Genomic DNA, 18,665 nt, shown 5'->3' with positions numbered 1-18,665 from the left:
TGTTATGTTGGTGAAACCGAAACAAGATCAAGAAGAAATTCAAGCATAAATTATTTATTATGTGTTGAACACCACGCGGTGCTCCATGTACACCAACGCCTAACGCATCGTTTGAAAGAAGAAAGCACGCAAGAAAAAGTTTCGTGTCTATAATGCTTTACTGAGTTAGAGCAGTCCTAACACTTTGATTAAAGATTTACGCAAATATCTAAAAGGGAGAAGTAATAACTCAAGATTTCACATAAACCTGACGTACAAGTGTTTAGAATTGGCGGCAGTACATTACAGAAGCGTCAATTAGGCTTCTTCCCAGGCACCAGACCTCCTGTTAGTTTGCTGTCGCATATACTGGGTACTATTTTCGCACTTCCCAGCGCAGACAGCTACGGGTGGGTAAGTCTATGCGATAGATCATATCATTTTGTCGGAAAACAATACGTATGCCGGGATGCAAAAAAAGTGGGGCTGAACCGGGTCCCGAACCGGTTCGGAACGGTTCCTTTGAATCGTTCCGGTTCGGGTTCAGTTCCAAGATGGCGAAAAAAATATGGGTTCGGTTCGGTTCCGGTTCCGGGCGAAAATTCGGGTTCGGTTCCGATTTAGGGTTCGGGTTCAGTTCCGGTTCGACACCCTGGTTTTCGTGGAAAGAGGGTGCTATAGTCACAGTCGAGGGATGCGCAACTGGCAGCTGCATAATGTAGAAGATGGAGAGTTTAGGAAGAAGAGAGCAGTGGGGAACCAGAGGGTGGCTGAGATGGGAGCTGTGTGGAGGGCGGTTAACGTGGAAGAAAGAGATTGGTTATCACAAAATGAGAGTATGACGAGAGCGAAAGCATGCGCAGCCAAAAAGTGGTTCTTCCGAGAAACATCTGCATGTTGCTTACCGATGAATGAAGTTGAATTTCGCGAGAGCGGAAGAGTGTCCAAAGAATTTGTGATTACCACGGAGAGAGTGCGGAGGTCACCTATCGTGGAAGCAGGATGCTGAGTGTTTCGATAGCAGAGGAAATAGTGAACGCTACTTCTGCGCCGACTGATGCGAAACACAACGTCCAAGAAGAGCCCCTAGTGCCATTGGCGCCGCACGCGGGTAGCGACAGGCTACATGGAAGCGTTGGTCTAAGTTGGCTATGAGTTCAGAAATAAAAGGCGTGCTCAAGAACTTTTCAAGTATGCATGAAGCACTCTATTGCCATGCCTCAACGTAATGTAAAGTGAAAACGCTTCGGAATCTGAAGCGGAATCTCGTGTTACAGTTATAAACGTAGATTTAAATAGTGGACTTTTTCAGCTCGACACTATTGGGACGGCAAATTACGAATCTTTCAAGATGTTTTCCTCTCTGTTCGTTGATGTTTCCTAGTGATGTGCTAAGTATATTCCCGAAAATAGGAGCTAAACAATTCCTGTGCTAATTGTTAAGAAAATCGTCCCCGTTCATATAAAGCGAACACGATGTTTAAACAAAACAAACGGTATATATTTATGCAAAATTATAGGCGAATTGGTTGGCACGATTCTACACGTACGTACATAAGTCACATTGTAAATTCATCCTTTGGTCTCAAAAGATATAAAAGTAATATATAAAAATAAACTGCAGTCCGGTGCTTTCACGAAGCAGTGACTGTTCCGCGAATTGTATAGACTTTCTTTAATGAGCTGCGATTGATATTTTTCGCATTTTCGGTTGGTGTGATCAAAGTGCTGCGCTTCCAATCATTGAACCGCACGAGCCTTCTGTGCAGCTTAGACGCCATCCACCATGACTTTTTTTCGGAAGCATAACTGACTGCCCTTACGAGATATGCTGGAAGGAAGAAACTGATTTTCCTAATTTTTCACAGGAACCTGACAGCGGCCGATAAAAAAATGGCCTGGCTTAGCTTATGGTCAAGCCTAGGATGCGAAGCATAGTAGCCAAAAAAAATTAAACATTACCTGACTATACCTGGATAGCCATTCATAGACAAGACAATACCTGGCTATACCTGGTTAGCCATTTCATAGACAAGAACAACTCATGTGTTACTCTGCTTCTTCCTTTATTTTTCTCAAACCAATAAATACACTATGATGATCAGTAAAGTAATGGCTCTTTGTTTGAACATCGCTTATATCATATTTTCTTGACAAATTTCGATGCAGGATCCAGTCCAAGCTGCTACCCCAGTGGGTTGTAGAACGCTGCCGTCTAGCTGCATACTGTGCACGTCGCGTGGCAAGCCGTACTTCTCGTTCTTCTCCCGTTCCCGTGGCTCTGTAACTTGCGCTTTGCGGTCCGGCGAGCCGCCCCCTCCCTGGCCGACATCTCGCTGCTCGACTGACTCAACGAGTGCGTCGCCTTTTATACAATTGCGTGACGTCAGCATCTCCTAGCGGTAGGAGCGGGAGTTAGGCCGCCGGCGGAGGCTGCGCGTCCGCAAGCGAGCGCACGAGGCCCCAGCTTTCACAGCTGTTGTGACGTCATATCACGTGGTGCGCCGATGAAGGTCAAGTGGTAGCTACGCGGCCGTGCGCGGCGCAGCAAGGAAGAGCTCGGTTGTGCGGCTAGTATGCTTCGCATAAAAACTAGAATGGCTGAATGGATGGCATACAAGACTACTGACGCGAGTACTCATGTGCAGAGCCCTTCACTACGGCGTCTCTCATAGCTTCAGTCGCTTTGGGACGTTGAACCCGAATAAACCAAAGCAACCAAAAGTGCCCATGTATAAACAACCATAATTGGCTTGAGACAAATTAAACTGATATTTCAACAAGACTTTTGTTGACATGCCTGCCACCTAAGATTCTTATTCTTTAAAAAAGAATAGTGAGAACTTGCCGAAGGATAATTCGCCGCTTCAGATACAACGCTGAGAAATACTTGGTTTTAGTCCCTGTCGTGTTTAATGTACCAAAGCGACTCATGCTATCAGGGACACCTTATTAATACGGACCCTCATAATTTCGATCATCTGCTGCTCTTTAACATACAGTGACATCGCACAGTACACTAGCCTCTAGCATTCCTTCTCCATCAAAATGCGACCGCAGGGGCCCGCATCCAACCCGCGTCTTTCGTGGCGACAGCCGTGCACCATAACCATTGAGCCACCACGGCGGCCCCATGTTGTATAACTCCTCGTGGAATATATGCTTAATATTTACTGAGTGTGTAATATCACTTATATGAAATACTTCTACTTCTCCGAACAGACCTCTTCGTAAGCGGGCTTAAATTTGTAGGCATTTTTCCAGATGTCTTTCTGTTCTGACCTTGTAGCTACTGTTGATTTCTAGCGGTGGTGAGGCCTGGGAAGCAGAATATATTTCGCTGTTTTTTCCTTGCCGCCCTAAGTTTAAGTGTACTCAAACTGAAATAAGGGCGTATTGACTGATATACGTAACATTTAGTACCTAAGCAAAGCGTTAGGCAATCGTTCAGGATACAAAGATCTTGTCAGTTTCATAATAGCAATATATAAGCGGTCTGCATGCCATTTCGCTCTTATATTTTGATAAACTGAGGCTAGGAGAAACAGTTCCGAAAATACCGCGCTAATCGCTTCTTAAATAAACAGCTTTAGTGTTCATGAAAATAGGCATATTGAAGTCCTTCTCTGAGTCGTATGCACTTCTTATTGTACAGCACAAATGTATAATATAAAAAACAGCGGCTTCCTAGAAAAAGTAGGCAGGCTGCCAGTATACTACTGGTCACTTTCAAATGAAAACCATCATAGCATTTAAAGGGCGCGTCAAATGTTGCTCGTCTATGTAGTCTGCTTTTAAGAAATGTGTTCTTGCACTTAAGACGTCTGATAATCTAACGAGGTTCTCAGAGGTAAGAATACTACTTCTTCTACTCCTTAAAAACATTTTGAGCGACGGGAGTTTCGTACATGTCCAACTATATAATCAAAACAGGCACTGCAGCCCACGAACATTTGATTTACACTGTACGTTATAGTAGTCCTCATGCCACAGTGATAGTCGCCTTTTTTGTTCCGCAGAGCTCAACCCGTCCCCCCCCCCCCCCCCCCAAAAAAAAAAAAACTGCAGACCAGCCCGTCCTCTCCTCGTCCTGTGTTTAAACGTACTCCGCGGATCGTTGAACCTATAACCAATACTTGTGGTCGCCTTGTCTCGTTTCGGAAATCTGTGATACGAGCATGTATGCATAAATAGGTGCGCTAGTCACAATGAGACTCTCAGCTGTCGCTGTGACTTCGGTTGCACCGAACTGCTGCTAGAATGAAGGCGCATTGCTGTCATAAATTAAAGAACCTGCCGGAAATTGCACTCGACACATGCAGTCAACTGTATAGGCTAAAAAGTACCCGTCTCCATCGCCTGTAGATAGAGGTACTACAACCAGCTCCGCTCCCTCACCAACTCAACAAAGAAATTCTGGATGGTGTCCGTTGTTGGGCCGGAGGATATCTCTTCAAGGTAGGCCTTTGCTGCAAAGTGTTGTCACAACTGATAGCATTACTTCATTGCAAAATAATATTGCGTTTTTCGTAATGAACTCCCATGCTGAAAACATGAAAATTCATGCGAAAATATTTGCGGCTGACCAGTCAGCTCGCGTCGTCAAGTTCTTAGGGAAACGGGAGGACTGAAGACGCCAGCGGCGCAAATACCTTTATAGTACACAAGCATCTCGACTGTCGGATATACCGCGAAGATATCAACACAGCTCAATAAAATCAACTTCAAAAGGAAATTAAGCGCAACACTTGTAGCTCCGCAGCAGTATAAGGCATGCAACTTTGTGTTTTGTTCATTGTTATTAATTCAGTACCAATTCTCATTACATTTTTCTAATCCTTCCTTCGCACCTCTCTGTTGAAGATAGGAGTATTGACACTACAGAAGTTAGCAGAAGTCCAACATTGTCGGAAATAAATTTTTAACATTTAAAAATTTTAAGGTACTGGTATGAAAATATAGAAGGCAGTGGTGCATTTTGTAATATTTAGCAAAAGCTTTCTTTTAAAGGGTTTCCGTCGATCGCGTCGAGAAGGTAAGACTTACATAGAAAACCCATAACCCTCTCTACATTAGCAAAAACAGTTTCCCGCACCTAAATGCTTTTGTCCAGAATTATTGGGTATGATATATGAGAGGTGTTTTGGTGTAGCGCATACAGCCTCACAAAAATGAGGAGAATAATCATGATGATACTCCTCTATAGCTCATCTCAACTTCATCCTTGAGACACAGCGTCGACTGTTAAAGCAAGATCAACGGAGATGGCTTTTAACCTTCCATTGAGAGCATATAGTTTTATAAAGCATGCGTGATAATTACTAACGAATTAAAGGTAAAATATGCTTGATGTGATTTTTTTTTTAGTTTAACCCTTTGTTGCATGCTATCCACTGCAGTGGACAAATTTCTGCGATTTTTAGAGCAAGTTCAGTGCACGCCAGGTGCGCCTGTGCATGCTGGTCACTACAGTGGACAAAAAAGGTACGTTTTCGATGCGCTAGATGGCGCCACCATACTGCGGCTGCCTCTAAATTTTGCTACGAAGATGGCTGCCCCCTGCTCGAGCGGGTAAGTGACGTTTGTCTTCACTTTTTGGCTTAGCATTCGCACATTTCCCTAATTTGCGATTTATAATTATGCGGAAACCAGAAAAGAGACTGTTAGGTACGCGCCATTGATATTACGACTGAGTAAAACATACGTCGGTTTTCCGAGCAACTTGTTTCAAATGTCCACTGTGGTGGACACCATGCATGGCGGGAAAACGACATGCCCATGTGAGGCTTTTCGTACGGGTTTACTGCTGCTGCTGAGATTTGAGTGCATTATTTATTATCTTCTATATAGTTTTTAACGCAGCTTTGCTTTGTTCTCATTAGGAGGATTCTGGCTTCAAAGAAGAAATTAACCGATGCGGAAATCGATAAACTATTGGATGTCCCGTTGCGACTGGACCAGGTGAATGCGCTACTTGGAGAAGACTTGCCATCTGGTAGTGACGATGATCGTTTTGACAGTGATGATGATGGTCAGAACGAAGTAGAAGTGGACAGATGGAGTGATATAACCGATAGCAGTGCGAGTGAGGAGGAAGACGTTCACACTGACAGCGATGCTGAAGGCGAGGGCGCACCAAAACAGCGTCGCATTCAGAAGGAAAAGCCGAAGGTATGGCATTGGGATAAGAGAGATATTCCTCATTGCACCAAAGTGCAAAACGAGCTGAAGCCTAAGGCTGCAGCTGCTGAAGGCAAAACTCCACTGAAAATGTTCAAGCTCATGTATGGTGAGGATTTCATTGAGCTGCTAACATTTGAATCTAACAGGCACAGAATATCTAATCGTCCAAAAATGAAGGTGATAACAAAGAATGAAATGGAGGTTTTTTTGGGCATATGCATGTACATGTCAATAGTCGACATCTCCTTTAGGCGTTCGTACTGGTCCTCAAACACTAGGCAGGACATGGTTGCTGACGCAATGACGGTGAACAGATGGGAGGAAATATTATCAGTTCTTCACCTCAACGATGCTGCATTAGAAAAGAAGAGTTCTGAGGAAGGCTACGATCGCCTCCAGAAAGTTCGTCCAATGATCGACCAACTGAATGCTTCATTCAAGAATTTGGCTGAACCAGAGTCTGGCCAGGCAATAGATGAGCAGATCATCCCCTTCAAAGGAAGGCACTCGCTAAAGGTGTACATGGCAAACAAGCCAAAAAAATGGGGATTCAAAGTCTGGGTAAGGGCCGGTCAGTCCGGGTATGTTCACGAAATAGAGTTTCACGGAGACAACCTGAAGTCCGACCCGCCTGACGCACCCCAGACTATTGGCCCGTCAGGACGCGTAGTGCTGCGCCTTGCCAGAGCTGTACCTCGAAGTACGTTCCTTTTTTTTTTGACAATTTCTTTGCGTCCCCAGAGCTCCCGGCCCACCTAAAGGATAAGGGACTGTATGCGACATGCACCCTGCGCAGAAACAGGACAGCTAAATGCCCGTTGATGCCTGAAAAAGAGCTGAGAAAACAAGGCAGGGGCTCGTTCGACTACAAAGTCGATAGAGAGCATGGCATCATCGTTTGTGAGTGGTACGATAACAGGCTTGTAATGGTGGCCTCAAATGTGCATGGTGTCAACCCACTTGTAAAAGTGAGGCGGTTTGACCGAAAACAAAAAAAAAACACGTTGAGGTCGAAAGCCCAGCACTAATCGCAAGGTACAATGAAAATATGGGCGGCATCGACAAGTGCGACATGCTGCTTTCTATGTACCGGACCCACCTCAAGACAAAAAATGGTACAAAAGAGAAATTTTTCAGCTGACCGATTTGGCTATCGTAAACGCATGGCTGCTATACCGCTGTGTTGCTGCAGAGTGTAAGATGCAGCTAAGCCACTTCAAGTTATCGGTGGCGATAGCACTGATCAAGGCAGAATCAAGGACCACGGTTGATGAAACTGATTTTTCTAATGCACTAGCATGCTCAGCCGAAGCGAAACGAAGGCCGCCTGTGAAAGCAAGCTCGGTGTCCGCAGACGTGCGGTACGACAGCGTAAGCCACTTCCCCCGCCAGCAAACGTGCGCAGCACAAAGGTGCAAAATGAATGGCTGCAAGCGGAAGACAACATACCTCTGCGGGAAGTGCAAAGTGTTCTTGTGCATTGACGGCAAAAGTGACTGTTTTTTTTATTCCATAATGAAGATTAAAGTGCCCTTTTGTTATTGGAAGAACTTTGCCTGGTAGAAAAGGCAAACATAAACATTTTTACTTTCCCCTACCGGAGCTGGTATTCATGTTGTCCTCTGTAGTGGACATTCTGTATCTTCCAAAATAAACATTTGAAAGAGATGAAAAACTTTTCCCCGTTTTTTTCTGATGCAGAAAGACACGAAACAAGAAAAAAATCACAGTTTGCGCATGTAGTTATTCCGCATGCAACAAAGGGTTAAAGCATTAGGTTTAAAAAAAATATGCGCTGCGCAGCTACAAAAAGCACCCTTCTTGAATACAGCCACTCAGGGCGTTTAGCAAGACTGCTCATCTCGTCTGCGTCCTCATAAAAAATTTACTTCATTACTGCAAATGTGTGCTAAACAATAAGGAAATTTGCTGCGTGGCTTGCAGCATTTTGAAATTTTTTATCTTTAGAAGTTGTCACCGATGTCGTGTTCTTATTTTGGAAACATTTTTCAGCCACTACGCATTGATTTCCGCCACCGCGTGCATTTCAGGGCCATGAACCACCGTAGTGGCTCCTGCCCACAATATAACGCAGATTTTCTTATGAAAGTGCTTCAAATATATATCGGAGGCTCGGATTTTAATTTTTCTGATTTGAATTGTTTGCAGCAAAGCTGCTTCTTGTCAAAGCATCTCCTCAATACTAAATATTTCAGAAAATAATCCCGACACGGTAGTTCAACCTGGCGAGCACTTGTAAGCCAATCCGCTCAATAAAAATGGTTCCATGCCGAATTTGCTATAAACTGAATGGCATAGTTTTGCATAAGAAATGTTTGTGTGGTATCTGGCGCAGTGGCGCCTAACCTGTTGACGAGCTATGTACACACGTGTTCAGAGCGAGCTCGCTGATTTTTTAGAGGAGACTCCTACGATTCCATTGTTTAAGTTGTAATTCGAAAGCTGAATCTCGCATATAAACTTTTTATGCGTCATAGTGAATGCTAAAACATTATTTTTTGAAACCTTAACAGGGGTAGCAGGGCGTTAGCCAGTTTTGCGCGAACACATTTTTTCACCAGTAAATACAATTGTTTCCCAGTAATTTGAGCCGTAAAGGGCACATTGCGCAAACGAAGTATTTCCACAATCATGGGTATCTTTACAGAATGAATCGCTGTTTTTTCTTATCTGCTATTGTCATCAATTATGGTGCTGTATGATTGCAAATCCCTGCCTTAAATCAATCCCCAGTATTTCGCGCAGGAAGTTCTACAAATAATCTTTCCGAAGGCCTGATAATAATAGTCAGATACAAAATTATCTCATCTTCATGGAAATAAAAAATTCCATCTAAAAAGCTAAACACATTGGAGAGTAGGCAAGTTGATTTGCTTTGGCCTAGAAATAAGGTTCTCAGGGTTGAAAACAAACCAACCATTTCCTTCGAGCCTTTTTATTTTCAGATACCCTTCGTGGAGAGCTATGTTGTCCACCATGGTTGTGGAGTGTCTGGCAGTCTTTACGCTTCTGTTCGCAGGTAAGGCACGCGTCTCTAACAAGACATTTCACTCGTCAAATGCACCACTTTTAGCGATGTTTGTTTTTATGAACACTGTTGTTAATTTCAGCGATCTGGAAACCTTTACAGCTGAATACCACTATTTTCTTGTGAAAAAAATCGTGGCTTCAGTAAGCCTTCAGCTGCAAGGGGGAAAAAAGCCCGTTGTGTCCTCAGAACCTGCAATAACGTTAGGTATACGATCATGTCAGCCATATCGCACACCGCAGAGTCAACATCAATGTGATGCCATTCAAACATGCATGCCTTGCTGTTTACATCGTCCTATTCACAATTTCTTATCTGCACTGGTTTGGTTCCTTGTAGATTACAGGTAAGTACATTACCACAGCTATGCTTGATTTAGAGCTGGCTACTTCTTTGTTAGCACAGTGTATAATGTGCGCAGAGACTGAGACGAAAAGAAAATAATACCGGAATATCAACAAAAATATGATTCGCACCTTAAGCTATCAATCGTGCGGTGTCTGTTCTTTGTTGTCAGTCTTCATTGTATTCTTGCGTCTGTACATGACGATGGATAGTGTTTGCTATTAAAATTTCAGAAACACATCTGCAACAGAGTCTCTGCCTCATGTATATTCCTTCCACACATGGGAAGAGTTCAGATGTCGATGCAGTACGTTTTCATCTCATCTTGAGCGTTTAGTCAGGATTGTACTCTAGAGGTGGGTCTCACGCATACTTCTTTCTCTCTCAAAGGTCCACGTGATTTCGCAACCCTGTACAGGCCGAAAATCTGTTTTCAAGGGCAAGCCCTGCTCGAAACACACACTCTTCAACAAATGTGCCTTCAGGATTACTTTTAGTGGAAAATACTTAGTAATTTGGCTTTTAGTCTATTGAGCCTGGATGTGAGCGGTGTCACCAATTTAGCTATTAAATTCATTCCCCTGTTCCGCAATATTGCCTTATTTCACAGAATAATGTGTGTGAGATTACTACGCCAGTTGACGACCCCACTCAAACTTAACGAGCCTCGTCGAAATCGGTGACGAGAAAGGCGGCCAATTTGTTCTGTGCATTGATCGCTACTGATGTATCATCACCGTAATTATTTTTGAGAAAGTCGAAGTGCTACTAGCGCCATTAGGAGTTAATTATAGTAAAATTGTCCAACGGAAATTAGCAATCTCTTTTGAACTCTGGCTGTGGAACGTATGAAAGAACTCCTGTTAGAGATAATATGTGTTCTGCTCGGAAATCTCAGAAGGACGACAAATATCAAATACTGCCAACAGTTCAAAAATTAATATGCGCTCAAGTTTTTAAAATTTTGTTCTGCGAAAAACGGTCCCTTCGCGAGGATCCTTAAGGAAGCTTCTGTGCTGAATTTTTTTTCATGATCTTCCGCACATTTTTAACATTGTGCCATCAACTTATCTTGATTTCTCACTTTTTTGTTTCTACCTTCTGAAAAAATTAAGCAAGGAAAGTTAAGATTTCCGTCCAATTAGGGATTACCGAATGAGATTAACTATTGCCGGACCTGTACACATGTGATGAACGTCAAGCTGGCCATTTTTAGTTCCTGTTCTTTAAACGATGTCCATGAATCAATGTGGCTATTCATTGCCAAAATAACTTTAACACACTAATGCAGCGCAAGAATTTACTGTACAGTAATTTGTTTTTCAGAAGCCATGACAGCCGCTGTGGAGTCTGTGGCTGTAGCAAGAGCTGAAGCCGATTTCGTTAACCGGGCAATTAAATATCGGCTACAAGACAACGCAGTCCAACCTCAACCAAAGGCTGAAGCCGGGACCTTTCAACATTCTGCTAAACTACCTGCAGGAGGGCGGGCTAGAGCCGACGCTGTCGAACGTTTTATGAAAAAGGTTTTCCCCGAAGTATATAAGAGTGTGTATGATAGCAGTCAGTCCACTGCGCTAATGCATAACAAACGCTTCTACAGAAAAGTATAGCAGCTATATAGGCCTTCAACGCAAAAAGCTATGAAGCTAATGTGGCGCGGTTGGTGGAGTAGGAAGACTGCCTCAGTATTATCAGCTTCTCGCTTCCATTTTCGGGTGATAAAGCTAGCAGTAAAGATGTAAGCAGGACAGGTGCAGCCACTAGTGGAGCGACTGCAATTTTTGTAGGTACAATGTGCCGCAGACACATAAAAACCATCTCTCTGTGGATTTGTAACTGTCTCTAATCATTTTGACTGCTTCCGAGGCTCTCCAGGCCTTATTGCAACCTAGTTAAGACAATAATACAAAATTAAAATATTATTACACCCATTTTCATGAAAACTGAGTAGCGAAGGTAGGAGCGCGATCGTTTAGCGACTGTATGTGCGTGCGTGAAGAGGGGGCGGAATTTCTAACGCACTGATTGTAGCACATTGCAAACAAGATGCATACGAACAACTTTAGCCAGTTATTGTAAGATACGAATCCCCAAGTTCCAAAAGATGGCGAACGAAAGCCCTGCAGCTATTCTTCCGCCTTCATCCTCTCAAGCTTGAATAATCGCGAAGCTGACAAATAAGAAATGTTAGAGGGAAAAAAAACTTGCAGCTGAAAACTTCATAACAAAACTGAACTCTGTCTATACTTTTTCGAAAAGCGCGCAACACTCCTGTGCAGCCCGAGGTGAATGAACATTTATTTGAACATCGTATGTCGCGTCGTATGCACTGTGGACCGCTGTGATGGTATTCTTATTTTTTTCGCAGCACTGGACACAAATCAAACTGCGCAGTAGCCCATATTGTTTTCGTACTATGTTTAATTATACGCCGTGGATCGTTGAACCGATTATATTTGCCGGCATATCACTCCCTTTGCACAATAAATAAATTCATGGTAAGAACATGTTACCCAAAGTAGCTGCGCTAGCCAATACCACGCTGGTCACTCATATTTTAGTTGCGTAGTGCAGCTGCGAGAATGAAGGGAATTGTTTTCATGAATTAAAGATACAGCAGCAATATGCATTCGGCACGTGCAGCCTGCCGCATACCATAAAAAGGAAGCGCGATCAACTATTAGCTACACAGGCACTACAGCAAGTCCCGCTTCTTCATCTACTGAACTAGCACTCTGTGAAGAGTGAGTATCTACGGACGGGTAGAGTATCATTTCGAAGAATCCCCCTCACACGTTATCGAATTCACTGAATGTGACAAAAGCGTCGCGATGTTTCAAGGAATTCCCCCATAAACTTTGGTGCTTAGAGGCATCACAGTTGCTTTGCAGACGTGTAAATTGAGGTGGAAGCTTTTACGGCGGACCTGTAGGGTTCCGACGTTAAACATAGAAAAACAGGAGCACCGAAAACTACAAAGACGCATAAAAACCTATCTCATATGAACTGCGGCAAATGCCGAGTATACACCCAAGAGAGTCAGCATCGCTTTGCGAAGGAACATTTCTAAGAAAACCAATCGGTGAAGCGGTGCAACTGGAGTTGCTAAGCGGAGTAAGGCATGCAGCTTTGTGGCTCTCTTTTCTTTTAGAGTTCACTAGCTATATCTCAAGATATTCCCTAACCCTCTTTATGCACTTCTCTATTTAAGGTAGGTCTACTAGGACTTCAGAAAGGAGCAATAATATGACGAGAGGTCTTTTGCTAGATTAGACATCTTGCTGACGATGACGACTACCATAATTTTGATACTTTTGTCAAGCTTATCTAAACTCGATCGAAGGAACGCTGGTTGTGCTGTTAGAGGAAGAATAACGGCTATGACACTGGGGATGGATAAATCTCATGGATAAATCTTTCCTTTCCCATATGCGTGGCAAGTATGCGTCTTCATACTTGGCGCTGAACAAAAGTTATTTTTTTTCTAGAGAAAGAACAAACCTTTGTTAATCAAACATAGATGATAAGCTGGCACAGGAGTGCCGGCATCTTCTTGGTCCGCGTCCCTCGTCCGGGATGCCGCTAGACCTCGCCGCCTCGCGCGCCCGGCGTGCGAGGGCAGCTTGCGCTGCCGCACTCAAGAACTCGAGGAGGAAGGTTTCCAAAACCTATTAGTGGGGGTCGGGTGGGAGAGAAGTGGGGCTGCGTTGGCAGTTTGAGGCACCTGGCAGGTAATATATTTTTTTCTCAGGTGAATTTCGCATCCTTCAATACGCAAACAGGCTGTTTTTAATGCCTTAGCATTCAAGCCTCCGTTGTCAAGAAAAATCGGCGTCGGCGTTGCAGGCGTCTGCTTTGTGAGCGAAAACTCACAAGCATGGCTCTGGCAAGTGGCGACCAGAGAGCATCCAAGAGGCAGGTGGGCCACCTAGGTCACGTGACCTTTCAGCACCATTACAACGTGGCCAGCGGATAGTGAGCAAACTGCCCAAAGTGGCAGTTAGTTCCCGAGCGACCAGCTAATGATTGGTCGCCAGGGAAGAGTAACCTGGGCCGCACAAGGGCCCACCGCTAGGAGCCCCTGCTATCGCAGGGAAGTGGCATATCGCTCAAACACGGCACCACCGATTAGAACACCAAGGGATACATGAATGTAAAGAAGCAAAGGACATGCATATATGGGAGTTAACCCGCTACGCTATCGTGTCGTACCCTTTAGCAGGAGCTTAAATGCCCTCTCCGACTTTTTTTCCTTGAGAACTCTGCTAACAGCTTTCCTTTGCAATTCCTACAGCCTATGCCAAAGTCTTCTACCGTATGGTCTCAGGTCTGCGCCTTGCCTATCATTGCATTAAAGGTGCCAACCGTACAGTGTGTGCAGTGTTTTGGCTTTGTTCAATGCCGATACAAGTTCGCCATAGAAGCTTTCAACGGTCTGATTATCTTGGCTGGATGTATATAGGCGCGTAGGCCTGCCGCATTTTAATCTTGTACCTGTTATTAAGTCGAATTACAATAGCTGCCGTCCTCATGTTAGTACTAAACATTAAATCTCTATGTTGCCAGCTAAATCCTGATTGACAAGGAATCCCACACAAAATTCTAGTCTGTCCACTATCGCGGTACGTTCACGCCCCTTAGTCCAATATACGCCTTATCTGTCCTCCTAACCTCACTAAGCCCTATGACACTTATGTACAAAATGACACCGTGTACGAATATTCTACATCCCTCCACAAAATCAATCGTAAGTATTTTGCGCTTAAGAAGTAACGAACTCTCTTTTTCAATGCATGGATAGCGTTTTAGCCAGGGGAATGCGTAATTCCGATGGGCGCCAAAAAACGGCGACTAAAGGTAAAACGACGTGTAGAATAGAAAGGAATTTGGGGTGTAGAAATAAGGCGGTCGGGATTAAAAACAAATCCGCATTTGTCTTCATGCCTTTGATTTGCAGACATCCTTCGTTGAGAGCTATGAAATACACCGTCATTTTTGGGTGCTTGACTATCGTCCTTCTTCTTTCAGGTAAGAAACGCCATTCTAGCCAGATGTTTCAATTATCACACGCACCGTTATACGCAATCGTTTTCCACTAGCTTCTATAAATTACTGAGATCAGAATAAGGTTACGGCTGAAAACTGCATTTTTTAGAAGAATCCAGCTTTACAGTAAAAACAAGTTGGTTGAGAGTCCACAACCTACAAAAATGTTTGAAGTAGGGTCATGGAAGCCATCGCATTCGGTACAGACAGCACCATTCCGTTGAAACGCAAGCAGGCCTGCGTTGCGTTTGCGCTGCCGCTATTTGCACTTTCCAGCCAGCATTGCTCTGCTAAAGTTGCATTGTTTACTCTAGATTAGAGATGAACACATCGGATTTTGCTATGCTTAGAATTTGTGCTGGCTACTTCTTTGTGAACATGAAATATACTGCGCACAGAGGCGGAGAGAAATAGGTAGTAGTAGAAAAAGACAAACAATTTCCTGTTGCACCTTACAGTTTATATTTGAGCCCCGACTGTTTCTGTGTTTTCCGTCGTCCGTCATGGTGGTCTTCATGTGTCCGCACCAGAGAACTGATACAGCTCGATACTACAACTTCAGAAACACATCTGTAACGGGACCAGGCATGCGTTCTGTTAACATGGTTTTTCATCCCAGAAATATGAGAAATTCAGACGGTGATGGAACGTGTTCTTCACCTTACTTTGCGCGTGCAGTCAGAAAAATATTCTAGGATTGAGTTTCGAACACCACCCTGATATTTTCAACTGCCTCATTAAATTGTAGCAATCCTACGCCGGCATTATATTTGTATTAAATAGGAAACCCTACTGCAAATAAACATGCACCTCCTCCACCATTGTGCCTTCAGAGTTAACCTCACTGGCGAGCACTTAATTGTTTGGCTTTCATTTCATTTACGTTGTATGTGGCCTGTGTAAGCCCTGTTCCAAATATATCCTGCTCATAGTACAGCAACAAAGCTTCATCTCTTCAACACACTGATATGTGCGCGATAACTGGGCCTTTTGACCCATCCTTACAAATCGTCGCCAGCCTCGTCAAAATGTTTGACTAGTAAGGCGACAAATTCTGCCTGGTTATCCATCCTAATTCAAGTGTCACGCGACTGTGGAGAATGTCTAACTTGACACAGTAATAGTTTCATTAGTCATTAGTTTTATTATCATTTTTCCACTTAAATTAGCAGCCTCATTGGAACCGTAGGAGGCAAACGCCTGTAAGTGCTGGTTTTACAGTTAAGTGTTTTACTTGCAAGATTAATAAGGGTGACAAACGTCAAATACCGTTCATAATTGAAGACGTAGGATGTATACAAAATTTCAAAACTGCGTTCTTCCACAAATTCATCCATCTGAATTTTCAGCTCTTTACTAGTATCAGTGCCTTCATTTTTTAGTTTTTTGTTACTGTTTGGTGATAAATAATTTACAAGGATTCTTAGAAATATGCGTTCAGTCAGCGGTCACCGTCATCACACTGAGTGTGGCGGGACCTACTCCCATTAAGATTAACGTCAAACTGGCTCTCTTCAGTGCCTCTTCTTTAAACAATGCCCATTAATCTGCCTGGCTCCTTAGTTCTGGGAACAAACGCAAAAACATTTGGAACGCTGGCATTTACAGTAAGCTAATTTATCTTTCAGAGGCTATGACAACCGGTGCGGAGGCTGTGCCTGAAGCAAGGGCTAAGGAGCTAAGGAGTTCAGCTAAGGACTTTGAGCGGTCTGCTAAACTACCGCCAATAGGACGGGATGAAGACGGCAGTGTCGAACGCAACATCAGAAGATAGATCGGTGATACGGAGGCACGCATTGGTGGAGATGGCTTCACGTCGCTGTGCGGCTAGACAGCGTGAGCAGGATCACCCGGAAGCTATCTGCGAGCTGTGCCAACATAATTGCTACTTAGATGCGCATTAAATTAATACTTAACCTGTAATGGGACATTCACAGCCCCCAGATGCTGCTCCAGATTGTTAAGTAAAGCTCTTCCAATAAAACAAGCCTGCCTCCAGACTATAACCAAGTATGCACTTCCTTCATTACCTGCCTGAAATCAAAAGACACCATTGCTCGTTCACTTCGCTCACATTTCACATAAATTCTGTACCATAACAGAGTGCGCTAGTGAATAACACGCTTTTGCAGAAAGGTAGAACAAGTGCATAGGGCTTCTATGTGCTGGAGCTCTGAAAGCAACATCGCCTCATGTGGTGACGTAAAGAAACTGGAAGTGTATTACTAGATTCTATGTCCCTCTTTCAAATGATCAAGTTTACAAGAAAGATTTATGCAAGATACAGGCGGCATCTAGGTGAGTCACTACGAATGAGGGGGCTACGAGGTCTGTTAGAAAAGTATCCGACCTTTGGCCGAAGAAAAAAAAAAAGGCATAACTGGAGCGTTGGAAACCTAATTACCTTCAATGTAGTCTCCTTGGGACTCCACACACTTCTCCCAGATGTCCTGCCACTGTTGAAAGTATTCCGAAAAGGCCTTTTTTGGAATGGAGTTTAGCTCAGATGTCGTTGCAGCCATAATGTCCTCTCTTGTCTGAAATCGCGCTCCTTTCAATGGCCTCTTGATTTTCGGAAACAACCAGAAGTCGCAGGGGGCCATATCAAGAGAGTAAGGAGTCAGCCGAACTACAGGAGTCTGGTTTCTCGCCAAAAAATCTGAATCAAATGCGAGGAATGTGCAGGAGCATTGTCATGATGGATGCGCCAATTTCCTATTGACCTCTACTCCGGTCTCTTGCGCCGCACAGCATCGCGTAGGCGACGGAGGACACCCCTGTAGTACTCTTTGGTCATTGTTTGACCCTGGGGCGTGCGTACTCGTGGTGTGCCACACAGCGAGAGTCCAATAAAGCAGTCAGCATCACTTTGACGTTGCTGAGCATTTGGCAGGCCTTCTTTGGTCTTGGGGCCGTGGAATGCTTCTACTGTGACGACTGGGATTTGGTTTCCGGGTCGTACCCGTACACCCAAGACTCGTCACCAGTGATTGTGGTGTTGATGAAGTCGGGGTCACTGTTTGTGGAGTCCAGCGTGTCCTGTGAGACTTCAACACGAAGCTGCTTTTGCTCCACCGTGAGCAGCTTCGGCGCGAATTTCGCCGCTACTCTCTTCATGGCCAAATCTTCGGTGATAATGGGATGTGCAGAAAAACTACAGATGTTCACCTCTTCCGCAATTTCTCGGATAGTCACACGACGGTCCCGCATCACCAGAGCGTTCACTTCGGCAATGACCTGGCCATTTCGGCATGTTGATGGCCGACTGGAGCGTGGCTCGCTCTCCACCGATGTGCGGCCATCTTTAAACCAGTTGTACTATTGCTTAATTTGTGTGCTGCTCTAAGCATCATCATCGAAAACCGTCTGAATATTTCGAATGGTTTCCACTTGGCTGTCGCCCCGTTTCTGGCAAAATTTGATGCATTAGCGCTGCTCCTTTCGCACCGCCATTTTGCTTGCACTAAAAAACCGACGAGAGCACTGCGCACTACCTCACTCAAACGCTGCCTCCCAGCGACTGACGCTATCGGCAGGCGGGAAAAAATGCGTGCATGCGCACGACGGTTCAAGGTCTGCTGGTGCAAGCGCGCTTATTTCATATCTATCAGGTGTTCGCAAGAAAAAATAAGGTCGGATACTTTTCTAACAGACCTCGTATGATTGGCGCAGCAACATACGGGCTAAGTTTCTGCGCACTTGTAGATGCCAGCATGCTTTCGTGAGTGCTTTCGTGACGTATATTGCCTAGGTAGAGCCCGAATACAGAATTAAAGATTTTATTTCACCTGTTTTCAGAAGAGAAAGGTTCTGGAGTGCCGCGGAGCCAGATGTTCTCACTACTCTGTGTGTGGCTTTGGGGTGGTGGAGCTGGCCGGTGCAGGGACGTCTTCACGAATGATTGCTGCACTTTGGAAACAAGATGCTCCCGACATAAGAGCTCGCTCTTCAACGACACGTTTCAACATTTGTGGGGTTTAACGTCCCAAGGAAACTGAGGCTAAGGGACGCCGTAGTGAAGGGCTATGCAAATTTCGACCACCTGGGATTCATTAACGTG

At 44.3% G+C, this 18,665-nt stretch overlaps 1 long non-coding RNA gene across 1 annotated transcript in view; it reads right to left on the bottom strand.

Annotated features, from left to right (window-relative positions):
* The window catches only part of LOC149362966 (uncharacterized), a 62,903-nt gene extending 45,694 nt beyond the window's left edge, over positions 1-17,209 (bottom strand). The window contains exon 1 of the long non-coding RNA XR_016288546.1: positions 17,010-17,209. This is a non-coding gene — a long non-coding RNA (uncharacterized LOC149362966). The remainder of the gene's footprint in view (positions 1-17,009) is intronic.
* Between the last annotated feature and the right edge of the window lie 1,456 nt (positions 17,210-18,665).

Source organism: Amblyomma mixtum, chromosome 2 (genome assembly GCF_055824585.1).
Source record: "Amblyomma mixtum isolate Tamu chromosome 2, ASM5582458v1, whole genome shotgun sequence".
In the NCBI taxonomy this organism is placed as follows: Eukaryota; Metazoa; Arthropoda; class Arachnida; order Ixodida; family Ixodidae; genus Amblyomma; species Amblyomma mixtum.
This window is presented reverse-complemented; position numbering and strand designations above follow the sequence as displayed.